This window comes from Coturnix japonica, chromosome 1 (assembly GCF_054131305.1).
Source record: "Coturnix japonica strain WE chromosome 1, WE-NBRP24, whole genome shotgun sequence".
Taxonomy (NCBI): Eukaryota; Metazoa; Chordata; class Aves; order Galliformes; family Phasianidae; genus Coturnix; species Coturnix japonica.
In genome coordinates, this window is record NC_140663.1 from 133745604 (window position 1) to 133751603 (window position 6000).

Consider the following 6000-nt stretch of genomic DNA (forward strand, 5'->3'; position numbering starts at 1 on the left):
TCAGCTCGTGAAGTTCAAACACTGGGATCCTGCTAATGTGCTCTACTTATAGACAGCGTTAGAAATCTGGCTGTACGCTGCATGCCCCTTTCTCCAGAGCCTCACATCACTTTGGCAATTTCATATAAGGAAGCATGTGTGAAGTGAAATGACTTCTGCACAAGCTTTTAGCTGAATTACAGCAAATAACTGTGAAAGTACAACCCATTCTGCATCTGCAATTCCTTCCTTCCTTCCTTCCTTCCTTCCTTCCTTCCTTCCTTCCTTCCTTCCTTCCTTCCTTCCTTCCTTCCTTCCTTCCTTCCTTCCTTCCTTCCTTCCTTCCTTCCTTCCTTCCTTCCTTCCTTCCTTCCTTCCTTCCTTCCTTCCTTCCTTCCTTCCTTCCTTCCTTCCTTCCTTCCTTCCTTCCTTCCTTCCTTCCTTCCTTCCTTCCTTCCTTCCTTCCTTCCTTCCTTCCTTCCTTCCTTCCTTCCTTCCTTCCTTCCTTCCTTCCTTCCTTCCTTCCTTCCTTCCTTCCTTCCTTCCTTCCTTCCTTCCTTCCTTCCTTCCTTCCTTCCTTCCTTCCTTCCTTCCTTCCTTCCTTCCTTCCTTCCTTCCTTCCTTCCTTCCTTCCTTCCTTCCTTCCTTCCTTCCTTCCTTCCTTCCTTCCTTCCTTCCTTCCTTCCTTCCTTCCTTCCTTCCCTCCCTCCCTCCCTCCCTCCCTCCCTCCCTCCCTCCCTCCGTCCTTTCTCTCCCTCCCTCCTTTCACTCCTTCCTTCCCTCCTCCCTTCCCTCCTTCCTCCCTCCCTCCCTCCCTTCTTTCTTCCTTTTCTTCCTTCATTCTCTCTTCCTCCCTTTCTTTCATAATGAGAACACATTAAACTTCCCAATAAACTCATAAATTAACATATTAAACTTCATATTTCTTAGAGTTGGAGCATCACGTATCCATAAATGACTCACTCAAAGTTTGTGAAAATCAATCACTTAAGTGATTTCTTCTTTACAAGTTTTGAGATGCCCTTTATTTTCGGGAATTTGTCATTGAATTTGTTCATATGACAATTGGACCATCTGCCCCCATCTGTTTGGGATGCTTTTTGGAAATAATACTTCAAATACCTTGGCGATATATTTATTAGGATGTTTCACAGACCTTTCAGCTCTTAAACCCATGGAGGACAAAGTAATTACAGAAACCATGTGCCTTTTGCTCTTAAAGGAGAAACTAAGGTTGACCAAAGGCCTGCCAGGGGTTGGCTTCTTTAACAAGCAGTGGTGCCACATCTCCAGATGATCCGAAAGGAAAATACAAGGGCCTTTGCCCCCCAAAATACAATTGGGTTATTGTTTATCAGATAGGAGCCTTTCCCTACTATGGCAGCCAACCAGCTGAAGTCCAGACACACAAGATTTTAATACATTCATTGTCTTAATGAAGAGCTACAAATGTAATGGACATGTGGAGGACAATACAGTACGAGCATTCTGCAGCAGGCCTGCAAAGGGACATCTCTGTGCTGCTGAACAAGACAGGGATCAGCTTCTTCTTTGAGCCTGTGGACAAGGGCAGCAGTGAGCACTGCATGAACATGGCTAAAACATCTTCTGTGCCCAATGAGGCTGGCCCAGCTGTACTGCCTGGTGTACAGTTGTTCCCTGATCTTAGGGGATGCTGTTACCTGTTTATGTGCTCAGTATTGTCAGAAGGAGTGTTAGTTGCTGTGCGTTATGTGATTATTAAACAGTAGGGGCTGATGCCGACAGCAATGCTGGGCATCCAGACCATTGCTCCGTGCCATTTACCCGCATGCATGTAACCTCTCAGATGCTCTACTGAAAGAAACAGGCAGCAGTACGACCACCCCTCCTGAAATGAGGCTGTTACTTGTGTCGAGAATTCTGATGAGGTTTTCACACATCTAGTAAGCGTAAGCGTAGTATCTTATCCTACAGATATGGCTGATACTGTCAGATCCCACACGTAATACATTGTATTTGTCCCCTTTAATTTGCCTTTTGTTGGATTGTAACTCTCAATCCAGTGATTCAGCCCCACTGGCAAAAGTAATATATGCTCTTCAATATTTACAATTGTCTGCAAACTGTATCATAATATTTAATGTTGTCTGCATCATTGATAATAGTACTGGACAAAAAAAAAAATCAATCTCTGGGTAAAAAAACTCCTCACAATGATGGTCTTTGTTTATGCCTTTTCATTAGCAGTGACATCTGGAGATCCACCAGTGAGTCAGTTCTTAATCCACGCAGTGCTAATTGCATATAATAGAAGGTCTTTTAAATCAAAGTGTTATTGTGAGATTGACTAAAATGCCTTGAAGAAATCAATGGCTGGTATGTGAATGCAGTTGTCTTCACACTCAGAACTATATCAATTTTCAAAGCGTGTTGAAGGGCACGGGCAGCCCCTGGCAAAAGAAGTTCAGTAAGGCCTACCTTGTGAGATGCCACAGTGTCTGGTTTTAATGATATTTTAACCTCCAGTTTTTATTGACAAGAGCGCGCATTAGATTAGCGCATTTGATTCTGTGTTCCGCATGAATGTGTGAACTTCTTTACAGTGAGGGTGACGGAGCACTGGAACAGGCTGCCCAGGGAGGTGGTGGAGTCTCCTTCTCTGGAGATATTTAATACCCGCCTGGATGCCTACCTGTGTGACATGGTGTAGGGAGCCTGCTTTGGCAGGAGGGTTGGACTCAATGATCTCCCTTCCAACCCCTACAATTCTGTGATTTTGTGATTCTGTGATTTGCTACCTCTTTGCTATGGTTATGAATATAATATGATAATTTTTCAATATGTCCTTTTAAGCTTTTTACACACTGAGAAAATTTTGACATTACTCCTGCAGAATTCCACTTGATCTAACCAATACATTGTTAACAGCTGGAGGCAGGCGTTCATCTAACCATGCTGAGGGATGAGGCTGAGTTTGAACTGATACTCCCCGCTTTCTCTCTTGCTGGTGATATTTGTTCTTTTTGCCACTTTTTCATGTCATAACTCCAAACAGAAATCTATGAAACATTTTTTTTTTTTTTGCTGTTTCCATACTGTTTGCTCACCACACATCATGAATATTTAATAGAAGACTCTTCCTCCTAATACTAAAAGTGTCCTTCTACTGTGTTTAATTCAGTTGCCCACTCGTATGCCGTCAAGTAGCTTCTTTCTCTGCCTTGTTACTTTTAATCCCTGTCATTAATTTCTTTTTTTCCCACCTGAGTCTTTACGAATCAATTTTATATTTTCTCATTTCATTTTTTAACCAGGATGACTTTGTGCCCAGTAAAAGCTTCACACGTTAATGAAATTATGATTTTCTGCGTATCCAACTGGATGTCTTTGAACAACTGGCAGCTTCTGTTAACACTTCCTTCATGATCTCTGTCCATTATGCTGACAATTACTCTAAGCTTTGGGTAATTAGCTACCTTCTAGTTTCATAGATGAATATTGGTGGCAACGTTACATGTTCACGCAAATGGGGTGTAATCAGATTCTAATCAGATATACATAAACAACAAAGCAGTGTTTGGAGTGACAATTAACTACTCTTTGTCAAGAGAAGGTCTGATGATGAGTCATTCCCTTAGGGAGCAAAGAGTGTTGCATTGAGAAACTCTTGAATAAATAAATCTTCTCATTATATACTAATATATGTAGCTTATATACTACTTTTTTTCCTATACATGCTGTCCAGGAAATGTTTCCTAGGTGAAATTAACTAACGTTATGTATTTTCTCTTCGGCATTTTATATATAACTCATAAGATTCAGTGTGAAACAACTTGTCATAAAGTAAGACCCAAATGTTTTGATAATTTATTTATAGAAGAACCTGTTTCACACATTTTACCTCACAGCTTTTTGACACTAGTGAAGACCACGGCAGTAATCCAATGAGACCTGCATTAAAATAGGACCTACATCAAGGCCATATCCCCTCGAACTCAGAGCACTGAGAGATCAGATGTTGCACCAGTTACTGCTGTGACACTGTGTAAATTTGTGCAGAATTTAGTGCTGCAGCTGCTCACCTACTAGAGAAGTTGTATTTTTTAAATCATATTTAGCTGCTGTAAAACAAATCTCTATATATTGCTAGACATGCTTTTTTAAAATATAATTCTTGTACTTAAATTTAATCAAACTGTTTTACTCTACAGAAAGACAGCACATGTGTTTTCAACTATCGTTAGTGAACCACCAGAGGAATTTTCTTAGTTTCATTGTTGAGGTTGCCAAAGCTCACACCTCACAGTTTCACCCACATCTATTTAATAATTTACAGGGTGAGAATTACATCACTGAATTCAGTTTCAACAAAGCACTTAACTGTAAGGATTTGTTTAAGTTTGTCACTGTTGGTCAGACCACTTAGGTATATCTTGACGTTCCAGTGTAGCTCTGGTATGTTTAAAAGGCTTGCTGAACAGAGATGAATGGAAGTGTACACTTAACAGGTTGGGATTTTTTTTCTTCTGGAATAGAGACTTATTCTGCTATTTAATACAGATTTGCAGCGTTTCTCCTACAAAATGTCTGAGAATGATGGCTGTTTAACAGCTTTAGTTTTAAAACTACCTAGGAAAAATATGCAAATATATATATATATATATATTAGAATGAGTCCTTTGAAATGTAGAACAAAGCACTGAAATATCCAGTGGCTTTATACAGTGAATTTTTAAAGTCTGCAAATGACTCTTCCAGTGATACACTCAATGAATACTTAACAAATACCTAAAGCTACTGGCACACCTTTACAGAAGTTAAAGCAGAATTTCATACCTGCACAGATCTGCTACGAATGGATAATGTTTAAATAATTCATGTCCTTACACATGCAGTGCATTGGTAAGCATGACTCCCCTACCATCTATGTGGATCTCAGCTGCGGCATTAAGAAACAGATGAGAATTTCTGGAAAAAGAGTGCAGATTCTGACATGAACTGAAAACAACAGGCAGCTTTTCATTCACATTTTCATTTTCATTTGCATGAAAAATAAATCTAGAAAAAGCAAAGAAAAAAAGGCATGATATACCTGTGACAACAGCAACGAAGCATGTTTGCAGTCAGTCAATACAGAGAAGGACATAGTTAATGGGCATGGTGGTAATGGTTTAATGGTTGGACTAGATGATCTTAGTGGTGTTTTCCAACCTTAATCATTCCATGATCCCATCTGAATTTGCACACAGACATCGCTATCAGGGAGCAAGGGCTCAGGTGGGCCAGCTGGAAGCAAGAGACAATATGATAAAGTTCCACAACCTCAGCAGAACAAGGAACTGGAACTTAGCAACGATTGAGTACTATGAAGAATCAGGGTATCTGACTGTGGAGCATGTTTTAGCTGGGAGCACTTTAGAAATGCAGTAGTTCAGTCAATGAAAGATAGGCTGTGGTTTGTGATGTTAGAAAATGCATGTTTGATAGTACATAAATATGTAATGTAAATTCATCTCAACCAGCCTTATGGATAAGGCATTTACCTTAATGTGTCTACAGTGTGGGTGTGGGACTGAACATCAGATAAATGTGTGTGTCCTTAAATAAGACAGATAGCTACAGAGAGTGAGGAAATACTGCCATCAGAGCCTGGGCAGCCATGTAGCTGCTTACTGTGCTCAAAGCTCTGTTGACTGTGTCAACCAGATATTAATTGACTATCATGCAAGCTCATCTAATAAGTTAACATAGAGACACCTAAGTTGTGGGCTTGGAATACTGAGTGGTCCTCACATCTGTACTGCAAAAATCTGCTTGAGTTAATTTAGCAATTTTAGACTCTTATGCTAGTAATAGTCAAATTATGCCTTAGAATTAAGTCCCTCTGTTGGCTGATAAGCAAACCTAGACTGTTGATAATTAGACAACTGCACTGTAGTTATAGGGAGCTGAAAACTGCTCTTCTTGTCCTTCTGAAATGTGAATTAGAATGAAATTAACACTTCTGCTGGGTAGGAGAATTTGTAAATCTCACGAGGA